The sequence below is a fragment of the Malus sylvestris genome, chromosome 4, assembly GCF_916048215.2.
Source record: "Malus sylvestris chromosome 4, drMalSylv7.2, whole genome shotgun sequence".
Lineage (NCBI taxonomy): Eukaryota > Viridiplantae > Streptophyta > Magnoliopsida > Rosales > Rosaceae > Malus > Malus sylvestris.
Window position 1 is genome coordinate 12,191,139 of NC_062263.1, and position 11,346 is coordinate 12,202,484.

The 11,346-nt window shown below is 37.2% G+C and overlaps 1 pseudogene; it reads left to right on the forward strand.

Annotated features, from left to right (window-relative positions):
* The first annotated feature begins 1,450 nt into the window (after nt 1–1,450).
* LOC126618122 (disease resistance protein RUN1-like) lies at nt 1,451–6,391 on the forward strand (annotated as a pseudogene).
* The last annotated feature ends 4,955 nt before the right edge of the window (nt 6,392–11,346 follow it).

Below are 11,346 nucleotides of genomic sequence, written 5' to 3' on the forward strand. Positions count from 1 at the left end.
TCAGCCCGTAGCTAGGGATTATTTCCCCCGGTCTAACTGCCAACACCAGATCCTCGCCCCAAGCGGCATAATGTCCACTAGGTACACACAAATAATTACGCCTCTCAAATATAACCACTTCATAGTATAAAGTCATCTATCGTCTATACTATAAAGAGGGGTTTTGAAAACATGTTTTAGCATCCTATCATCATCTATCATATAGTCTACCAGTTCATGGTTTTTATAGAAAATATGATATATTAAATTATAGCTCAATATAGGCCAACAATTAATTCCTTACAAAATAACGAGACGATAATCAACATTTCAATAAATATGCTTAACATAAAATCAGTTCATAAACTCGTAAGGCATGCATTTCATTTATGCAAATAAACTATAAAATTATGCAAATTTTAGAAGGGATCCACTCACAGATACTCCGTAGCAGCAGAATTGTGCGGAAAAGGATTTGGGAGGTCCTAGAAACTTCACCTAAGCACAAAAAAAATGTACAATTTATCAAACTACCCAACTATAGAATTTCAAGAAATGGAAATGGGTCTTGATTTTGGATTCGGATCAGGGTTTAGGTTTAGGTTAAATAGGGTTATGACTTATTGGGTTTTGCGTTTGCATAGTTTAGGAACAAAGGGGTGGTTTGGGCTTGACCCCAAACCCACACAACACACATACACACACGCCAGCACACACACATGCACACACATACGCACACACAGTACAACACACCACACATGTGCACACACGTGCGCCACACACACAAACCACATACACTCACATATTCACACGGACACACCCACACACAGTTAACACACACACACATCGCAGCCCACACCACACATACACTGTATTGCACACACACACTTGGCACTGACCAACAAGCAACAAGGTAATTAATTACCTAGGTTCGAATTCAAAGGGGTCCGTGCACCCACAGCAACAAACTCGTCGGAGTTCGTCCTTTCACACTTGTCGTGAACTGGAAAATAGAGATTGAGGTGCATGCAGGAGTTAGGGCTTGAATAAAGGGTTCAAAACCTCATCCAGTTATCATAGAGACAAAAAGGAAGAGATTAGATGCACTAAGACACCCACCAACTTCGAACTCGACGACATTTTGCCGGAGTTTGTCATTGGAGTTGGGTTCTTAGCATAGAGAAGAGCTGAGGTCAAAACCCTTGAGGTTTGCCATAAAACCAACATCACAAATCATAAAACAAGATGCATAACCCAGAAATTTGAAGAAGGAACACAAGTTTCACCTGGGTTCGAGTTTTAGAGCTTTGAAGCTCTCGGCTTCAATGGCAAAACATTCCACGGTGCTCTGATGGCGCATGAGTTCGTTAAGTCTCAAGGATTCCAAATATATGATTTTTTTGTTCAATTTTGTGAGGGAGCTAAGGTGAGGGCTAGGTGAAGCTCTCGGTGCTGAGAGAGAGAGAGAGAGATGGATTTCAGAAAATGCAGAGGGAGAGCTCGGGAAGAGAAGAAAGCTAGGAACCTGCCACTTGGCAATTTAGGAGGAATAAGGTATCTAGATCGACGGCTAGGATTAAATGAGATAAGGGACTAAATTGATAGACTTAAACATGTTTCAAGGAGAAATATAGAAATATAGATAAAAATGTGGGGGTGGATATAACACTAAACCCCCAAGGTTCCTTCCTTATGTTCTTAGTCCAAGGCTCTTACGGTGATTGAAAGAAAAAATGACTTTTGCAACTTCAGTCTGCTTTAAGCTTCACATTGGGACTCTTTGACCGTATGTTCTCCACTCTTAATTTGTTGATTCAAGTGTGGTTGAAGTTTGGATTGGGTTTGTCAAAATTAATGGAGGCATGCAGTGGTGGTGGTGGAGTTTATTGGGTGTAGACATCCGAATAAGACTTCAATTTTATTTATTTTTCATTTCCTTAAGGATAAATTTGGAAGTTTAATGGAGAAAAATATATTAATCGGGTGTAGAGATAAAAAATTTGGGTGCAAATGAACTTTTTCTTCAAAGAAAATAACTTGGTAAGGAAAGGATCCAATAGAAAAGGGTGGCTTTGTGGAGCACAAAAGCCTAAAAGAAGGTGTGTCTATTGCCAAGAATTCTTGTAAGACAATTTCTAACGAGGTTATCAAAAAGACTTTTGCGTCACCTTATAACAAGTTCATAGATCAGTATTCAAGAATTTTTAGTTCATAGACTAAAGTTCTAATTGAACTAAAATTCATGACCACTTGATAACATGTGAAGGAAAGTAGGACAAATGACCGATACAAGTTAATTCTCTCTCTCTCTCTCTCTCTCTACATATATATATATATATATATATATATTCTATAATCTATTTAGTTAATTCTTTATATTGAGTGAAGGTGATAGCCTTCATTGAGTTGATGCTTACTAATTGAGTTTTCAGGCATGAGGCAAAGCTTATTAGGAGAATTGTTGATGAGAATATTCGGGAATTGTTTCCCAGCACAAACAAACTAGATGTGGCCAAGCATCTGATTGGAATCAGCTCTCGTGTTCAACCAATTATTAATCATCTTTCAAGTGGTGGATCAAATGACGTTATTATGGTTGGAATTTGGGGGATGGGTGGATTGGGTAAAACTACAGCTGCCAAAGCCATTTTGAACCAAATCCATCATAACTTCCAATTTAAATGTTTTCTTGCCGACGTTAGCAACACTGCAAGTAAACATAATTTGGTTTTTGTGCAAAAACAATGTTTCAGATATCTTGAAACAACCGTGTCTCAAATGATTGGTAGTGTCGATGCAGGGATCAATGTAATAAAACATCTTCGGCATAGAAAGGTACTCGTTATTATTGACAATGTAGATAAAGTGGGTTAACTAAATGCAATAGCTGGAAATCGTGATTGGTTTGGTCCGAGAAGTAGAATTATCATAGCAAAAAGAGATGACCATTTACTAAAGTGAGTAGACAAGACATTTTTGGCTCAGGAAATGAATAAAGAAGAAGCTCTTGCACTCCTCAATTGGCACATGTTTGAGAATAATTGCCCTAATGGAGAATATCATGATTGTCAAAGAAGGTAATCTCTTACTGTAGAGGTTTGCCGCTAGCACTCGAAGTTTTGGGCTCTTTTCTTAAAGATAGAACCATACCATAATGGGAAAGCGAACTCGAGAAATTGAAAGAAATACCTGAAGGACAAATTACAGAAAAACTCAGAATAAGCTCTGATAGGCTAGATTATACTCAAAATGCTATATTCCTTGATATATCTTGTTTCTTTCATGGAATGGACAAGGATTATGTCACAAAAATATTAGATGGATGTGGCTTCTTTGCAAGAATTGGAATCGATGTTCTCTGTGAACGATGTCTTGTAACTATTGAATGCGGCCAACTAAAGATGCATGATTTGATTCAAGAAATGGGCAAGATAATCATTTCTAAAAAAATCCCCTACTTGACCTGGAAGATGGAGTAGACTGTGGGACTCTGAAGTTATAACAAATATGTTGACAAATAAATCTATAAGTAGTTTCCCAACAAAATTTTGTATTAATGCTTGCTAAATCATTTCCTAGTGCAACTGCCTATATTTTATTACTCATCATATATCCTTTTGTTTACTTAACAGGGAACTGAAGATTGAAGGAATTACTCTAAATTTGCGAAGATAAAAAAAAGGCTAGTTTAGTACAAAAGCATTTGCCAATATGAAACAATTGAGATTGCTACGGCTCAAACACGTAAAGCTTTTTGGTGAGGATCCTGGGGATCCGTGAATCGTGTCAGTCCATCGTATATTGTGCGATCAGTTTTTGTCAAGTACTGTTTATATTTATTTTCAAATAAAAATATTAAAAATGATTTCTGATCTCACGATGTACGAGGAATGGACACGATTCATGGATCCCTGGAATCCTCACAAAGAGGATTCGACGAGGATCCAGACTCCATTTTCCAAAAGAGTTGAGATGGTTGTATTGGAGTGCATTCCCTTTTAAGTCCATGCCCAAGCACCTTCTTAATCAACCAAAACTTATTGCTCTTGACCTGAACTGGAACAAACTCATACGAGGCTGGAAGAATGCCATGGTACAATCACCCCTAACTAGTTATAATTAATTCTCTCTGTCTGATTTTATTTTTAGCCATTTTCTTAAAGACATTCTTCTTAAATTTTAAATAATATTTTCTTTTGGGTTTGTGTAGCTGCTCGAGAATTTGAAAATCCTTAATCTCTGTTATTCCTGTAAGTTAAAAGAGTCACCAGACTTTTCAAGGCTCCCAAATCTCAAAGAATTGAATTTTAGCAACTGTTCGAGTTTGTCCAAGATTCACCCATCCATTGGTCAACTTAAAAGACTTACATTGGTAAATTTTTTATGGTGTTCTAATCTTAGGTATCTTCCAAGGGATTTCTCTAAGTCAAAATCTGTTGAGACTTGATAGGATTTTTAGTACCTAAAAAATAGGGTTAAAATCACTTAAAATACTTGCAAGAGTACAAGGTAATTGTAGTATAATCACTCATGCAAGGTCGTTGTTCCCAAGGATTGTTTGACTAACTTGTAATTAAACTAACTCTTAATTAACTATTAAAACATATTTTTATCGAAGATTTGAGATTTTTGAATTTAAAAAAGATCAAATTAACAATAAAAGGAATATAGAAGTTTGGAAATAATGGCAGCAAAGAGAAAAACGTTTTTAAAATTAAATAATTATAGGAAAGACTAAGGTTTAACCCTCACCAATAACAGTCATATGCAATTTTACCAATTACTTATGGATTTCCACATACATGCTTTGAAGTTTAGGTTTTCCTAATGCATATTCTCCTCATGGTGTTCGAATGAAAACGTATATCTAATATGCAATCCGTCTGTGATGTTCAGACCAAATATAAACATGTCAGACTCATCCTACTGGTCTCGATCTCTACCTCTATCTCCTTCTACTTCTTTCTCTATCAATCACACACACAAACACAAACACATGTACAAGTATTTGACAATACTATATTACATTGTATATATATTATAGGGATGGACTTCTTCTGGAACTGGTGGCATTTTTCTGAATGGGATTTATGATATGCCGGTGTGGTTTGAGTTTGTCGCTGATGGCAATGAAGTCAGTTTTTATGTTCCATGTGATGATCGTAATTTTAAAAGGTTGATTTTCTACACCCTTTACTCGAGAATCAAAGAAGATCATTCTTTTGTTGTTACTGTTACAAATTGTACCAAGCATACTACTTTGAGGGCCGATAGGCCTTTGTACGGATCACTAGGGGATTATTTTTGGCTGGGACAATTATCGAATGATAAGCTCAAGCTCAGTTTGCAAGGTGGGGACAAGATTGTTATTCTTGTAGAGGGTTTTGGAATGAGAGTGAAGAAAACAGGGGTAAATCTCGTAAAGGACAAATATTTGAAGAAAACTATGGATGCTAGTGGGTATAATTATTCCTATAAATATGAATCTGAATCAAGCCATGACGCATCTGATAATCATCCCAGTAATCAAATGATGACTACTACAAATGAACCCAAATGGAAAGGCAAAAAGTTTGAAGAGAAAGCATTACCAGATCGGTTGAATAGTTGCAATTCCAGCATTATACCCTCCCGTAGACCACATCATCAGCGTCTTTCTCGTTTTCCCAGCTCAATTATTCGGACATTTGACTTGATCACGTCCAGAAGATGAATTTGTAGTTCAGTTGTTAATTTTTCTATGCTTTACAAATATTCACTCTTGTGGAACCAAATTATTAACATCATACTTCCACTTTTTCGGTCTTAAATCAAAATTTTAGATTGAAATGTGCAGACACTGCGATATTGGGCCTATAATCTCATTGTTCCCACTTGGAATCCTTTCTATCAACTCCTCTGCTTCGTCTAGCACGACCAAGACGGTCGATCAGGCAACCATACTGTTAACTTCGGCTCAATCTCATGTATCTTTCTCATGGAGTTGAACTCACAACCTTTATCTACCAACCCTCTGTGAATTCAAGCACTTAAGACAGCAATGAAGGTGATATTAATCTGTACCATTTCGGGAACAACTCGAATGCTTTGCTTGTCTTGCCCTTCCTTGCAAGCCAACAAATGATTTAAGTCCAAGAGGCTGCATCTTTTTCCCCTAACCCATTAAAAATCTCCAAAGATCTGTCTATGCTGCCACATTTTGCATACATTTCCATATCAATTTTAATTCTGTTCTCTTCAATACACCCGTGAATCCAGTCGCCTTGCCTTAATGCTCCCAACTGAGTACAGCCTATGAGGAGAGCAACCGCCTCGTTAAAATGGTTGTATTGTACATACCCATTAATCATGGGCTTCCAGAGAACAACATCCTTAGTTGGACTCCCATCTAACAGCTTTCTAGCCTCATCAATCCTACCACAATTTACACACCCAACTACCATACTTTTACAACAAAACACGTCTTTCACAGGCATTTCATCAAAAATTTATCCAGCCGTCATTTAAACAACCACATTTTACATACATATTCGACAATGCATTGACAGTTCACTTCTAACATATTCATGAATATTTTTACCAAGGTCCAAAATTTTTCAACGCTGTGCAAGCTGAAATGTTACTTACAACCATAGCTGCATCATCGCATCCTCCGAAACATATCCAAAGCCACCTGAAACCTCCTGTACCTAACATACCTCGAAATCGTAACGTTCCAACAAAGCCTGTTTCTCTGAGGCCTTTCATCAAACACGTGCTTGAAACTCTCAAGCATGCCTAATTCTAGTTTTTACCACAAACCCATGAACCTTTTCACCTTCCCAAACCTCTCGCATGCATCTAATGGCTTTGAAAACAAATGATTACATGAAATTATCGGGACACAATCCCTCCTCCCTTAACTGCCGGAAGAGCTCAACGGTGCTTCTGAAATTACCCCTTGTTATGATCCTATATTTCAATCACAATTAGTGATGTAATAGCAGACTAAATATGAGTATTAGGGAGTGATTAGTTACTGCTAGTTGGCAATTTGTTTTAGTGGAAACTTATAAGCTCATGCTTAAAAGTGGAGGAGAATTTACACTAAAAGAAATATAAACAAAAAACAATTCAAGAGCTCTGCTCTCTCTCTTCCTTTCTTTTCCATCTCTATCCTCTATGTTACTTGCAGGTTGATTAAACGCCTAGAGATTTGGATCTTATCAATGGTATCATCCTTCTCGAATCCTAATTTCCCTCCTGTGCACGCCCACCCGACCTGTCTTTCTACCATGGATGCACGCCTCTGTGCTACAATCGACTCCTTTCAAGCTTCGATGCGTGCTGCGATCCATGATGTGATCCGTGAAGCTATGGATTCTGCCCTCACAGCCATTCACAAGGCTTTAAATCCTGTACTCAGAAATCCGCAATGACCTTGCTCAGTTACACCGCGACTTGGTTCTCTGCGTCGTGGGAGATTCTGATCCAGCCTCGATGTGTTCCGACGATCCACGACCATTCTATTCCACCATTGCTCTCATCTTCACCGATGTTGCGAGCACTGGCAAATTCGGCTATCAAGCCACACTCGAAGAACTCCACTGCATCTACAGTCTTGCTTCCGGAATCGAAAACTGTTGGAAATGTGCCCTAAAACCAATCATATGATGATACTTTACGGACATTTCACATGTTAAACTAATCTAGTTTAATATAAAGGGCAAAGATTATTGTTTGAGCCGTCTCATATAAATGTTATATGCTTAAACGATAAAGTCCAAGGAGTATGTGATTGGGAGAATGCGATCTAATGAAGTTAGATTCATGAGACCATTCTTTCGTAGACACATCCTAAATGTTCCTGATCATAGGATTGCCAATTGGGCATTGACAGTCCGTCAAGATCGGTACGTGCTATGTCTTCTCTCAGGGAGAGTGACTAGTCTCGAGTCATTGGTGTGTGTGACATCAAGACAAGTACGTAGGTGCTCAATAGGGAATGAGTTCACTGAACGCGATCAACGAAGAGTTCTCATACTCATGTCACATGAGAACTCATGGTTGGGATAATGCAAAGTAGTCCTTTGACCTGAGCCATCATAGTTGTCTTGTGGTTAAGTCCTTGATCTTTGATTATGTCAAAGTCACTCCATCAGGAGGGTGTCCACGGCATCGTTGGGGTTAAGCCACTTAGCCATGGAGGCAAGTGAATGCGCAACAAGGGATCTCTAACCTTCAAACTGTTTGAGGGAGAATACTCTATGATATGATTTAGAATCTCTGGCCAGAGTATGAATGGGATTTGGGAATGCGTTCCGAATCACATTCAAGGAAATCATATAAGCACACGAATCACATTGGATAGTAGACATGAATAAATAAACTATCAAACCAAACAATGTGGTCAAGAGTATTGTATTAGAGAAAGACCGTATTGCATTTGTAATCCCAAACTGAATAGGTTTTCTCTACCTCTTCTGATTAGCTTGGGTAACCATGATATGCTGCAAGGTGTCACTCATGGTTTGTGGAAGCCCTAAACGTGTGTAATCGCTAAAGGGAGAATTGAAAGTAAGTTTCAATTCACAATCGATATAAAATGGTTTTAATCGCCCACTGCCTCGCTAAAAGGAACCTAATGGATCGCACACCATAAGAGGTTGAGATTGGAGATTAAACGGAGATGAGTAAGAATGATTAAATGGTTTAATCATTTATTTATGGCAAGGATTAATTAATATGTTAATTAATCAAACGAATAAGTTCGTTAAAAGACCTCGGGATAGTTTTGGACGTTTAGGCCCAATGGGCTTCGAACGTCAAGCCCATTGACTTAAGTTGTATGACAACTTAATGAATAATGATTCACTAAGACCCAAAAGCCCAAACAACACCCCATGGCCGGCCATTTAGAGGAAGGGTAGTGAACTTGCTTTAATTACAAGTTTGCCACTCAAATGAATAAAGGTATAAATATGACTTTATAGCCTTTTATTCATTAGGGTTTCTTTTAGAGAAAAATTGGTGAGAACTTGTCTCTCCATTTTCTCTCTAGGAGGCCGGCCCCTTGGGGGGTGCATCTTGCAATCCCACTACTCCAAGGTCACTCATTTCTTCTCCAATCTCTCCTTGGTGAAGAGACTTAGAGGTTCCCTACTTTGGGAACTTGGAGAAACCTATTCTTCCATCCAAAAATATAGATTTAAGATGCAAGGAATGAAGGCCCTCTCTTTGGGTGATTAGCCTTTGCTTATGCAAAGAGGAATCTACAAAGGTATAAATCTCAACTCACTTTGTTTTGAGTTGATTAATGGTTCACCAATCTACTAGGCTTTGAATTTCTTGGTTAATGTTTTGTTTTTAAGTGCATGCTAGCATGATTCCGCCTTTAATTGTTAATTGCATGCTATATGATGTTGCTTAAATGAACATGTTTTCACAAAATAATCCTTCAAGTGGTATCAGAGCCTAGGTCTAGTAGTTGGTGAATCCTTTTGGGTTTTGTAGTTCATAGTTTGTGATTTAAAAGTTGTAATATGTTACAAGCTTTATTCTTGTTTCTTTGAATGTAAATTTTGTTAGAAAATTTGCCATCTCAAATGTTGTAGATGTAGTTCATATGAGCATGAATATTGGAGCTAAAATTTGGTGCCATGACTTTGGGAATTTTCGGCCAAATACAAAGGGTGGATTTTTGGGTTCTTGTTTGACTTGTTAAAAGTGTTTTCAAGTGACTTTTGGAACCCTTATGTACCCTAGTTTGGTTAGATGTTATTTCCCTAAAGTTTGAATGGTTTTGGAATGTTTTTGGGTGAAAAATGTTCATGGAAAATTATGAGTTTTTTCATGAGTGTTCTTCATTGTTCTTGACATTTTTGCCAAGAACAAAAAGGTTTGTGTTTTGATTCAAAGTTTTGATTTATTTCATAAAGTCTTTGTTTTGTGCTTTATCAAATGTTTTAATGTGATAGAAATTGTGTAAGGTGATGGAAATGGTGATAGGTGTGTAAGAAGTACTTCTCTTACACACACATCACTTGCATGACTTTAAGTCACATTCCACTTGCATGAATTTATGTCACAAATTCCACTTGCAAAGCTTTATGAATTTGTTGAAAAATTTTCAAAATTTTCAAAATTTTTGTGGACTAACACTCCAAAACCGGCCACCCTATTATTAGGGTTCTTTTGGGTCTTTTATGCAATTACATAAAGTTTTGATACTTTTGTGTATTTGCACTTTGGCCCAAAAGTTTACGTTTTTACGTTAAGGTCCAAAAACGCTAAAGGACAAATTGTTTTGATCCTTTAATGAAGTTTTTGCATTGATTAAATTTTGGGTTCTAGTGTAATTACATGAAGTAGTGGACTTTTGTGTCTTTACAAAGTGACCCCAAAAGTTTTGCAATATAGCCCAAAAGTTGAGGTTAATTGCTTTATGGCCCAAAAGTTGTGGTTATTGCATGATGGCCCAAATTAGGTTGAGAACAAAATTGTTTTGTCTCTTTAAATGAGAATTGGATTTTCATTTTGTTTAGCTCCATTTAAATCAATTCTATGGATACAAAAACCAAATGAAAATGTTGCATTCAATTTAATTAGTTAAAGTGTTAATTAATTAAAGGGTGATTATGAACCTAAGCCTAATATAATTGAGCTATGTGATAGGCCGTTTCAAATTTGTTTGAACCATGGGAATGTGTAGATTAGATTTTGGTTGTAATTTGATTTGATCAAATGTTGTAAAATGGCATAAGCCCTTCTTTACTTTAAGGTAATTTGTTTTATGCAAATGTTGTAATGAGCATAAGCTCACCTTTACTTTGAAGTACTTCTTTCTTGCTTTATTTGATATGCATGAAAATGAAGTAGTTGGGTCCAACGCCCCTAAGACAACACGCCTTAATGTGATTAAACGCGTAACTAAAATCAATCACCATCCCTAGACCGAGATTCAACACAAGGCTCGTGTTGAATCTAAATAAAGGTTCATAATCATCCTAAGGCCCTAAAGCAACTATATAGTCCATCAAATGAATGCAAAGGTTATGTTAGTAGTATCATATACTCTTGCTTTAAAAACCGTTTTATAAACATAGTGGGAGTATTATATACAACTAAAAACAATCATATGGACCAATAGTTGTAATAGGACCAAAATAGTTTTAATAGAGATTAAAATGTATGTTTATATGTGATGAGACCTAAAACCCTCAACCAAACCATTATTAAGTTGATAAGCGGAGAGTGCTTTGAACACTCTTTCGTGGCCTTCCACCGTGGTAGGCTCCAATCGTTTGTGACTCGTACACCGGCTTCACCCTATAATGGGGGAGTACAAAGTGCGTGCTTACACTCAGGAGGAGTTCTATATACATACAT